This window comes from Calidris pugnax, unplaced genomic scaffold, assembly GCF_001431845.1.
Source record: "Calidris pugnax isolate Ruff unplaced genomic scaffold, ASM143184v1 scaffold11, whole genome shotgun sequence".
Lineage (NCBI taxonomy): Eukaryota > Metazoa > Chordata > Aves > Charadriiformes > Scolopacidae > Calidris > Calidris pugnax.
The window spans coordinates 16594331-16607061 of NW_015090803.1; the positions used below are offsets into that span (position 1 = coordinate 16594331).

General features: G+C 41.2%; 1 long non-coding RNA gene across 1 annotated transcript; it reads right to left on the reverse strand.

Annotated features, from left to right (window-relative positions):
• Nucleotides 1-4073: 4073 nt before the first annotated feature.
• LOC106885603 lies at nt 4074-8203 on the reverse strand. Its single transcript, XR_001411467.1, has 3 exons — nt 8072-8203; nt 5006-5135; nt 4074-4245 (listed from the first exon to the last, which is right to left on the reverse strand). It is a non-coding gene; the product is annotated as an uncharacterized LOC106885603 (long non-coding RNA).
• Nucleotides 8204-12731: the final 4528 nt, after the last annotated feature.

Below are 12731 nucleotides of genomic sequence, written 5' to 3' on the forward strand. Positions count from 1 at the left end.
TTCTCTCCAGTCTCTCATCATCCCTCAAACCATCCTGCTCAGCAGCTCAGCTTCAACAGAAGAGGCCGTAGCGAAGCCAGAACATGTTGAAGAAAGACCGAAACCCAGCTTTCCTCCTTCTGGCAAAGCTTGAGTAACGAGTCTACCAGGTGAGAGATGTGTGGAACCCCAGCCAGTCCCCTCCCATAAAAGTAGTTCCTTCAAGAGTAATTTCTTTACCTTCAAGAGAGCAGTCTGGTTTTAATCCTTCAAGTCCAGAGCAAATAAAGGGTCTTAGTGTGTAGCTTTGAGGAAGGTATCTAAGGCACAGAATCATAGAATGATAAAATGGTTTGGGTTGGAAGGGACCTTAACCCCCTGCCCTGGGCAGGGACACCTCCCACCAGACCAGGTTGCTCCAAGCCCCATCCAGCCTGGCCTTGAACCCCTCCAGGGATGGGGCAGCCACAGCTTCTCTGGGCAACCTGGGCCAGTGCCTCACCACCCTCACAGGAAACAATTTCTTCCTGGTATCTAAACTAAATCTCCCCTCTTTCAATTTAAAACCATTACCCCTCGTTGTATTGCTCCATTCCCTGATCAAGAGTCTCAAGAGTTCAAAATCGTTGAGATCAAGAGTTTCAAAGTTCCGAAAGTTTAATTAAATCAAGGCTACTTTGTATCAGTTGATAACTTTGATTATTGCTACAAAACCTCTTTCACTCTCTTTTATTGGTTTCCACAGTCAAGAGTCTCAAGAGCTCATAATTCTTGAGATCAAGAGTTTCAAAATTCCAAAAGTTTAATTAAAACAAGGCTACTTTATATCAGTTGAGAACTTTGATTATTGCTACAAAACATCTTTCACTCTCTTTTATTGGTTTCCACAGTATTGCTGGGATGCAACTGCATGCTGCTTTGTGAAACAAGATGTCCTGTGAAAAATGGTTGGTTCCACTGGTGTCACTCACGTGGTGTGCTAACGGTTACACACTGTCATAACGCAACAGCCCTATCAGCTGATTGCTCCAGCTCAACCATTTGTTTTGCGTAAGTGGAAGTGGCCATGTGTCAGATCTGTGACTTCTTTTCCATTGCAAAAGATGAAGCAGCATCACTTTACATTACATTAAACCCCGATTTATTTCTTTCTTGTGTAGAGTTCAAACACATAGCTTAAAAGGGCGATGTAGGAGACAGTTACAGAATTCGTCTGCATAGCCTGACTGACATTCTATAAGTGTCAAAGAGTGGTGTTTATCCATTTTGAATGTGAAAAAACTATAATTTTGGTCTGCCTATAATTTCAGAATGATCTTTTGAGTCTTAAGAAGTGAGAATTGAAGTTTTTTATTTGTTTGTTGCAGCATACAGGTTTTGATGATGGTTTAAGTTATTTTTGAATACTTGGAAAAGAGGAACAAGACAATTGCCACATTCCTGTTTGCCATTAGTGCAATAATCTGGCATCTAAGTAAAACTGAGGAAAAGAACTCAAACACAAGAAATGACCAACAATGTGAAGAAAGCACAATCATCTTTTGGACCCATTAATTAGATATGCAACATACATTAATCTCATAGATCAACTCTCCAACAAGATATCCTTAGATCTGTGGAAGGAGTGCTTCAAGGACTGGATATGGCAAGAGGGAAGTGGAGAGGAGCCAGGGAAACCAGCCTTCCCCATCTGCACAAACCAGTGGCTCTTCTAGACGTGCTCAAAAAAGGGGAAGGGAGAACAATTAAATCTGTAGAAAAGTGATAAAAAGCAAAACTGCTGGTAGTTATCTAAACCGAGGTAGGATTTCGGTTTCATTTATTTCATTGCATTCTTCAAGTGGTAAATGTTTCCTTCATTAATTCCTTGATGCTGATTAATCTCGTAGGGTTACTAAATTCAATACAAAAAGGAACAATCTTTGTAAGACACTAAACTAAGATCCTGAGGAAAAGACAGTTTTGCCAAGATTCTACTTACTTTGAAGTAAAGTTATTCTCAGGCAGCTTTCTCTCTTGAATGAATATAATATGTCAATGACTTGTTGTGTTTAAAGGGAGCTTGTGTGAAAAGCAGAGTACTCCAAGTATGGGCATCTCCTACCCCGTTTAGCAAGTAGCTCTTCTGAATTCTCAGAAAAGGAATAAACTCATTCATTGGAGCTGATTTCAGTGGTAGACATCCATGGAGTAGGTGAGATTCTCTATTCCAGGCAAAACAGTTGCAACATTAATTTAACTATGAGTAAAAATAAGTTTTAAGCTTCTTTTCCTTTTCAGAATAACACATATCACAGTAGTGGTACGGCTGCTTTTTAAATACAGAGTAGCTCCTCATTAATAGATATCTGCACGTATTGAGCTAAGTCCTTAAAATTACATTTTTCATCAAATCTCACATATGACTTTATTCTGGATTTGGAAACCATGGATTGACACTATTTTTTTCATAACATTCATTGACCTTCACATAAAATTTGAAACACGTTCTAACATTTTTTTCAGTTTTTAATTCTCTGACCCTAAACACTGACCTAAATCACTCAAATATCTGAAACAGAAAAAAAGGGGAGGGAAATGTAGGAAAGAAGGGGAAGACTTTCTGTTTTCCGACCTTTTGGAAAAAATCTGTTTGAAGGTTTCTTGAATTTGATACACTAGCCTGGGAAAATCAGCACTTTCTAGATTGTTCAAAACATCCAGTTCTTACCAAGCTCATATAGAAGAGGATTTTTGGCTCCCACTTGTTTTCTTAAAGCACAAGTATATTGTTATACTTCAACTAATGAAAGGCTGAAGTGGCTTCAAACTCTCCAAGAAGAACACATTTGAGAATTATTAATTTTGTTACTGTGTCAGCTTTTATGTATCAGCCAAGTTCAATGATACTGGCACAAAACACTAGGATCACTAACAAGAGTCCTGTCACAGCATTTTAAAATTAATACTTTCAGCATTGCTTCAGTTTGAAGAGGACAAGAAGGTTTCCTTGATCAGCCTTCCCAAATTAACTGAGTAGTTTCTAAGATCACTGACATTTACTGGGGGTCTGCCCATTGAGTTTAGCAGACCTAAATGCAAAGCTGCCTGAAGGAAAACAGAGACATCCATAAATTTGTTTCTACATAAGGGTCTCCAGAGTTCTAAAATTAATTTCTTCCTTTTCTCTGAAATACTGAAAGTATACTAATTGACTAAAAAGCTGCTGAGATCTGCAGATCTGCTGGAGGCAGCTTCTGAAACAGTTATCTTTTGGTAGCACATGTTCAAGATGGGGTCTTAAAGTTGCTCAAGAGGTCTACAGAAAGATCTATTTTAAATCAAAGCTTGGTACTGATTCCTGTTTCAAGTCTGAGACATACTTACGGGAAAAGGACCCAACCTCTCTATGTTTTCTGATTGGCACTAAAAAGCATGGTGGTGCCTTGACATTAAAAGTTGTACTGTCAATTTAACATTCATTTCAAAATCGATTTCATAAATCTAAGTGACAAGGAAACACATGGAGCAATACTTCTTTTAGGTTGTTTGCCACTGGTCAGGAACAAATTTTTTCATGAGAAAGTCTGAAGAACCCACACTTCATATCAACTCAAGTCTGATTAGCAAATCGTGCAAGTCCCTCAGCCATAGACCCCAAGGAAATAAGTAATCCTATGGGAATCAATACTTTTTCTTAATGACTTGTTTTAAGAAGCCCATTATTCTAGAGAAGGCATGTCCTTAGGGACACAAGTGTATTATCTTTGCAGAGCCTGTTCTCCTGACTACCCTTCTAATTTTTTTGGCCACTGACAAAGGGCAGATACCAGATAAAATAAAGCGTGAGGTAAAACGCATCATTGATGTGAGATAGTGAAGTACACAGATCATTTATACACCCTCAATCCTAGCTAGCATTAGGCATAGTTCCCAGAATAAATGAATCCTCTGGCTGTAAAATAAAGAGCTAATGTCTCCAATATTTATCATGCCCTCGTTTCTTTCATGTCAATAATACTGTACATACTTGTGCTCCCAAACAGAAGTACAGTCTTCACTCCTTCCAGAATAAAACAGTTGAACAGCTACAAAGCACCCTTTAGCTTCTCACTCAAATCAGTAGTTTAGGTACCTCTTTTTTCCCAGGTCTCCAGCTTATCCTGCTAATGGAAATCCCATCCCACCATCCTGGTGCAGGGATTGCACCTGGTGCAATGCTCTGAGGTCTCTGGCACTCTCCTGTCCCATGTTTCCAAGTTCCTGAGCCTTTTTGACTAGATCTGTCTAGAAACAAAACATAAATGTTATCTCTAGCCCAACCATTCTCCCTTCCTTGCTTTATAGATATATGACTTCTAGGAGTACATTTCTCTAATTTCTACTTTTGAAAATAAAATCTTGAACAGCACCACAAAAGACTGGAGGATGCCCACTCTTACAGGTCCTACAATGTTGTGAAACTGTGATAACCTGTGTGGTGCTAGAAAAAACCCCACAAAAACCCACCACCTCACCCCCCAAAAAACCCAGATCAATAAAGTCAATAAATAAATTTGATAAATTTTGTGCTCTTTTTTCTTCTATGACACAGAAACACGTCAACACAGCACTATGCACAGGGACTGTGGGCTTGAAATTACAGATCTGGAAGTCACTTAAGTCACTTTGTCCAACTCTTGTGGGATTTGAGATAAACTTTTTCCTCACCTAGCGCAAGGCAGCCAGCATGATGTGCTTACACAGCCTCTGGGGTCTTGGGGTCACGTTTCACACAGGGCATCCCAGCCAGCTCTCAGAGACTTAATCAGAGAGAAGGGTGTGTATTGAGACATTATTCTGAAATCCACCAGGCCATTACATTCCCTTTCTTCCCTTGCCTTTTCCACAAGGCCAGAAAATTTCCTCTGTTGGGAAAAGAAAAATCCCTCTGGTGTCCTTGGACTTTCTCTGTTTCTAGTTATTTTCAGTAGTAACACTGCTTGTTATTTATCTTCAAAGGTACATAACCATCAACACGAGCAATTATCCTCAGGAAAACACGTACAGGAACGCGTCTGTTTATGCCTCTGTGTTCTGACTTTCCACTGGCTGCCAGGTGATTGCTGTTTTCTTCTCCATCTCTTGAGATGAACATCCAAGGAATATCACCACCACTTAGCTACTGCCTTCTTCAACTATGTAGGAAGCAAGTGAAAATAAAGGGTTTCTCTTTACAAAGTAAAAGGTGACAGGTAAAGAGTCAGCTGGGGAACCTCCTAATACAGACAAGTTTATTGTGCTAAATATAATTTTAGTACAACTTGCATGACAGGCGCCTCCTTGTTTTATTTTTTCCAACTGAGAAGAGGCCTCTGAGGAGGAAAAGCTGCACTTCGATGTTTATAAAGCTTGATGTTTTAAACCCTTACAGAATAGACCTTGTGTGTTTCGTGGGCTGCCTGTTGGGCTGTACATTGAGGAAATCCCAGGGCACTAAAACTGAACTGGCTCTTTATTAAAAGCGACACACACAGGCTTCCTGCAGCCTTTCTGGCTGCTCACATCCCCCTGTCTCCTCCGAGGCTCTCTCCCCACAGCTCCCCATCCCACTTCCCTCTCCTCTCTGCTTCTTGTCCTTCACCCACCTCCCCAGTGTTCCCCAAATTCAGCCAGAACATTCCCAGCACTTCCTGAGCTCTTATAGCAGTTGGTAGCCAAGTAAAACAGAGTATTAGTCTTATCTAAATGAAAAGAGGCATCCCAGAACATTTTTCATTTAGCCTTCACTCTTTCATTTAGCATTGAGCAGCTCTCCTCTGTGTCTCCGTGGATGCAGTTAGTGCCTTTTTAATAACAGTCCCTTATTTAAAACAAATTAATATTTTTCTTCCTCATATGAACTAAACAGCGTGGTGTAAGCTAACTGCAGTTGTGTTATTAAGGTAATAAAATCACCCTACTGCTATCAGCGTAACACGGTAAGTTATAATGCAATGCTCAAAGCAATATTTAATGGAGCAGAGAGGTATCTGGCAGAAAATTAATCTTTGCATATTTTCCAGTATGTTAATTTTAATTGTGGTCAATATGAGGGTTTTTTTTTAAAAGCAAACATTTGTGTTACCTTTACCACCATTTGTAAATCAGGTTTTGGAAAGATCTTAATAAATTGATAATAATTCTTTAAACTTTAGGATGTTAGTCTATTGTTCGTCAGTTTGATTGTTTCATGTCTGTTTATGATTTTGTTCCACAGGAAAGGCATAAAATTTGGTATTTCAAAGGCTTAGTCTGACAAGGTTATTTACACTTTCAGCATGACCAATATGATCCTGGGACCATTTAAAGTACCTAAAATTTGCTGACCACCTGAGTACTCCATGTGTATGTGCTTAATTTTTCAAATGTGTGGGTTTGTGATGGAGGGAGGATATAGAAAAGTGTCTTTTAGTTCATGTGGGCATAAATTCACGGCAAATAAAAAATAAACAAAGTTATAGAAATATTGACAAAGCTTAGATTAGGAGTCCCATGTATAATTCAAACACTGATTTGATCTGCATGGTAATCATGCACGAGTAGGATCTCAGTTCAAGAAATCATGGGACACATGACAAAATCAAGCCCAAAGTACAACAGCTTTAGCGATAACATTGAAGTATATGGGTGGGGGAGCGTGGGGCAGAGATGTCTTCAGCAGAGACCTTGAAATCTCTCTGTCTGTTTTATAATAAAGGTATGTAGGTTAAGTTCTATATGGACACAAAACATTAGTGTTAACATACAGAATCTACTGATTAGTCTTTATTGAGTAAGTATGTGGAGGTGGCAGATCTGAATATATTTTTGTGCAACACTTGCTTCTTCTGGTCATTTATGAGTACCCGCAGTTAACCCATAAGCCTGCTTCTTCCTTTTAGCACTTCAGAAAGTATCCACATTTACTCCCTGCATTTATATAGGCTGCAGAGGTTTTTATAAAGCGATTCTAAAGGAACAATCCAATAGTGCTGCCTAAGACAAAAGAACTCTCCTCCGTAAGCCTGTTCCAAAGTACAGCAAAGTCAATGGAAAAATACTGACTGACCGGAACAGGTTTTAGATCGGTGACATTTTTGGTAATGGACACTGGTCATTTCTCGTACGCTGGGCTAAGAGGTGTCCACGCTGCAGTTGATCGTGTGCCCAAATGGCTGACATAGCTGTCAGCAAGACTCACAGCACCCCCACAATGAGAAGGCAAAAGTAAAAAGGATGAAACGGTTTTGCATGTACCTCCAGCTGCTGAGGTGCGAGAACACTACTTTAGGCTGTCCTTGATACAAAACCCACACTCTGCTTTCTCTGAAGCTTAAGAGCTTTGTGGAGAGTGTCAGAGGAGGTGGAGATCAGCCCGAACAGCAAACAAGGAATCTCAGGCCCTTCGGACTCTGAAAGAATTGAGTGTGTGACAGAGGGATGGGGAGATGTCAAGCTGGGGCGAGTGTGAAGAGCTACCACAGCACTCGGTTCGGGTGCTGTGCTTCCTCCATGTGCACCTATGCACTTTATGCTTGTAATATGTATCTTCTTAACAGGAACAGTTGCTTTTTTCTTAGTTATATATATAGCATATGGTAAAGGTACATAGTATAAGTAATTATCACAAAAAAAGTAGGTGAATAACCTGAGCCAGCATTTTCAAGGAAGTTTTAGGTCCACAACTCTCAGTTTACACTCTTAGGTTATCTCTCATTGTATATTTGGCAGAAAAAAGCATTATACATGCGTAGATTTAATGCAGGTACCTTAGTTTCCTTAATTGAAAGGAAATTTCAATTAAGAGGCTCTAGCAACTCGCACTCTCCTCACTCTATCTCTCATTGTATATTTGGCAGTAAAAAGCATTATACATGCATAGATTCAACGCAGGTACCTTAGTTTCCTTAATTGCCTTTGTACACCAGAGGCTCTAGCAACTCGCACTCTCCTCACTGCAGAGCAGCCCTGTGGTTTTTTTTCTTGGCTCCTCTAATGACAAGAGTAAAGTTGCCCAAGTCAGCAAACAAGTGTCTTTAACACGTGTCTCACTCCCCACTGCAAAGAAGCACAAGGGGCTACCTCCATCCTGTGGGTCAGAACGAAGACATACCTCTGCCATCTGCATTTGTAAAGATGAGGTGTCATGCATGGAGGTTAAAGAAAAGTTCATTCTTCTTTTCCCCAGGAACACTGGACGTGCCTCCACAGTTCTTATCATCTCTGGGCCTGCTTTCTGCCATCTGTAAAAATAGACAATTCCTTCAAAGGACTGCTCTGTGCATCATTTCACTACACTGTCACCCCTATTACTATGTCTACCAACCATATCCTAACAACCTTTGAAACTGAATTTGTTCTGAGCTTTTCATTTGCCACACACACAGAAAGCACCATTCGCTGGGCTGGGTTTGTCTGGCATTCAGAAAATGGGGAATTTCCAGGCAGACTGGGGACTTTATTCTTATGGGGAACTACAAATTTCAAAGAAGTGTCCAAAGATGCAACGCAATTGCTCCCTGACTGGTAGGATGCTCTCTTTAACAAAAAATACATCCATTTTTAGTGTAACATCTTATACAGTTTTTTCTTTCCACTAAGGAAAAAAAATTTCCATCTGGGAAATCCTGGAGAAACGCCAGACCCCACAACAGAGCACACAGAGCTGTGAGATCATTGCTTAAGGGATTCTTACTATTGTCCCAAGCTTTCCACGGTGGTGTGTAGCTCTTTTGAAAAGGGAAAACCAATCCAATATGCGATTTTCTTACGCTAAATCACTATCTGGGGTGCCTTTGCTGTACAGCTTACTCACAGTTTAAATCTAGAGATGCGAGTTCAAAACTACCTCTGGATATGCCTCCAAAGCCCTCAGCAATGCAGACTATGACTAAAAGGTTCTTCCCCCTGTTACACCCAACATCCTCCACCACACTGTTTATTAAAGGAACTGAAACTACCTGACCGGGTCGAGCTTTCAGCAGCCAGCCCCATAGTAATTAGAGTCAAGAGCAAAGCGGTTGTTCCTATGGAAGGAAGAGGAAGCATGGGAGGACTTATTTTGGCACAGTCTGCGGATCACCAGCTCTTGGGTGCAGAGGATGGGGAGTTTCCAAAGTAAGGTCATGATGGCACTCAGCCTCTCTAGTTCTCGGGAGTGTGATGGGCTGTGTCATTTCTTTTACCTCCAGATGACTGAGGGACTGGTTAGAGAAAAAAATGAATGAATTGAAATTGTTGAGAGGAATTTATTAAGTAGAAAGAGGTAATAATGCTGTTTTCCATCGTATTTCAGAATTCAGGACCTAAGAGAAAGAGGTCAAATAATCACTAATAAACCACACAAAGTCCATTTAGTGTGTTTCTGTTCTGTGCTGGCATCTACAGTAAAAAACAGATATTTTGCTAAAATATCTGAAAAACTTGATAAAGCATGCTCTCTGTGCCAGTTTATGTACTGTTTGAAGGACCTAGGCCTGCTTCATTACAGTGGGCCAGGGCCCTCAGAGAGCTCATACCTGACATTGTAGGATAGATGCAAGATACAGCTAGTGTCTTCCACAGCATGTGCAAATGGACACACTTCTTGGGACCAGAAACTTGGTTTTGGAAGAAATTCTTTGCTGTGAGGGTGGTGAGACACTGGCCCAGGTTGCCCAGAGAAGCTGTGGCTGCCCCATCCCTGGAGGGGTTCAAGGCCAGGCTGGATGGGGCTTGGAGCAACCTGGTCTGGTGGGAGGTGTCCCTGCCCAGGGCAGGGGGTTGGAACTGGATGATCTTTAAGGTATCTTCTAACCCAAACCAAGCCAGACAAACTATCTGCATTTTTACCTCTGGACTAAAAGAAAGGCTTGGGCCTATTCATTTCAATTGGGCGTCAGAGTCCTCCTGACCCTCCCGAACCAAGGGAATTATGACTTCTGCCAAGCACCCATCAATCCTTCCTCATCTAAGACCACAAAAAATCTTGTTTGCCCTCTGGATGAGACTAGATCCAGTGTCCCTGCTCTAGCAGAATGAACACCTGTGTCTCTGCCTGCCTCTCCCTGCTGCAGCCAGCGTGGCTTCTCCTCCCCGCGCTCCAAGAACACGGTGTGAGCAGAGAAGCAGAGGTACATCAGAGCCACAAAATGAACAGGAGTGGCTGTCAGGAGAAGGATCTTTGACAGGTTCATCAAAGAACTCACTCTCAGACGTGTTCCAGACTTGAATCAGAGCACAACACGTCAAAATGCCTAGAGACATTTGTGTTCAGCCAATTCATGTGTTTTACAAATGTGCGTATTAACTTGCCACTGTTCAGTAGAGTTATGTTCACAACTCGGAACCTGTCATCACCTACACTGATTCCCTAAACAATTTATTTTCCCCTCATCTACTATTTATTAATCTTCAGTAACGTTAACGTGAGCATTTTTACAATGAAATTAGGGACATTTTCTTTTTGGAAATCTCTACATTTAACTCTTTGACTTATATTTATGAGCAAGCAAAGTATCCACCTAGTACCTGCATATTCTGAAATAGTCTGTGTCTCTGAACAGTCTAATCTGGACATCTTAATTCCTACAAATTAATTGCCACGTGCAGTGCTGTATAACTTTCTGCTAAAGGCTGAAATAAGAACGTGTTCCCCAAGACATTATCTCTCCAGACTCCACCAAAGTCAATTAAAGCTGGAAAAATAATTATGTTCTTGAAAAGCTAGAGGAAATTGGTGGTCGATGGCTCTAGATCTCCAGTACGGTGACACTTCCCTTAGGACATGACACTTGTCCCCTCAAATTCAGTTATTGTGTGATCCAAAACACTGAAATAAATGTAATTCAGAAGAAGTAGTAATAATAATAATGTAATACTTTTATAATAATAAATGAACAATAATAATAATAATTTAAAAGCTTCTGATACAGAGAGAAGCAGGAAGTTGTCTTTTAATCTGACTAATTGTAAATGAAGCAGATTTTGGTGACCAGGGATTCTTTGGTAGTAGCAACCCTGGAGCCCATTTGCTTTTACAAGGCTTGTATGTAAGAAATCTAACAGAATCCTTTTGCTTTCCTTTCAGTGGTTTCAAGTCCAGGATCTGAAAATACTAAGCAACCAGTATTTAATAGCTATAGGACAAACTGTCCAGACTCTAGGATTTCAAGAGCTGTGTTTATTGTTAATCAGATAGGACTCCAAAAAAGAAGCACTCTGACATGTATGGTAAAGATTAGAAGCAAAAAAATATTCTGTCCATGGCCTTGCTGTGAATGCACAGAGACAGTAGTGTTTTATGCTACGTGGTAGGTATATGTGTATACTTTAACTAATGTGTAGTTAATTATTTTCAAATAAGCTACTCTTATAATAGGTGGAGCTATAGAGGTCAAATAATCACTAATAAACCACACAAAGTCCATTTAGTGTGTTTCTGTTCTGTGCTGGCATCTACAGTAAAAAACAGATATTTTGCTAAAATATCTGAAAAACTTGATAAAGCATGCTCTCTGTGCCAGTTTATGTACTGTTTGAAGGACCTAGGCCTGCTTCATTACAGTGGGCCAGGGCCCTCAGAGAGCTCATACCTGACATTGTAGGATAGATGCAAGATACAGCTAGTGTCTTCCACAGCATGTGCAAATGGACACACTTCTTGGGACCAGAAACTTGGTTTTGGAAGAAATTCTTTGCTGTGAGGGTGGTGAGACACTGGCCCAGGTTGCCCAGAGAAGCTGTGGCTGCCCCATCCCTGGAGGGGTTCAAGGCCAGGCTGGATGGGGCTTGGAGCAACCTGGTCTGCCTACCTGACGTCGCAGGATAGACGCAAGATACAGCTAGTGTCTTCCACAGCATGTGCAAATGGACACACTTCTTGGGACCAGAAGTTTGGTTTTGGAAGAAATTATTTCCTGTGAGGGTGGTGAGGCCCTGGAACAGGTTGCCCAGAGAAGCTGTGGCTGCCCCATCCCTGGAGGAGTTCAAGGCCAGGCTGGATGGGGCTTGGAGCAACCTGGTCTGGTGGGAGGTGTCCCTGCCCAGGGCAGGGGGGTTGGAACACGATGATCTTTAAGGTATCTTCTAACCCAAACCAAGCCAGACAAACTATCTGCATTTTTACCTCTGGACTAAAAGAAAGGCTTGGGCCTATTCATTTCAATTGGGCGTCAGAGTCCTCCTGACCCTCCCGAACCAAGGGAATTATGACTTCTGCCAAGCACCCATCAATCCTTCCTCATCTAAGACCACAAACAAAATCTTGTTTGCCCTCTGGATGAGACTAGATCCAGTGTCCCTGCTCTAGCAGAATGAACACCTGTGTCTCTGCCTGCCTCTCCCTGCTGCAGCCAGCGTGGCTTCTCCTCCCCGCGATTATGCTTGTAATATGTATCTTCTTAACAGGAACAGTTGCTTTTTTCTTAGTTATATATATAGCATATGGTAAAGGTACATAGTATAAGTAATTATCACAAAAAAAGTAGGTGAATAACCTGAGCCAGCATTTTCAAGGAAGTTTTAGGTCCACAACTCTCAGTTTACACTCTTAGGCTATCTCTCATTGTATATTTGGCAGTAAAAAGCATTATACATGCATAGATTCAACGCAGGTACCTTAGTTTCCTTAATTGCCTTTGTACACCAGAGGCTCTAGCAACTCGCACTCTCCTCACTGCAGAGCAGCCCTGTGGTTTTTTTTCTTGGCTCCTCTAATGACAAGAGTAAAGTTGCCCAAGTCAGCAAACAAGTGTCTTTAACACGTGTCTCACTCCCCACTGCAAAGAAGCACA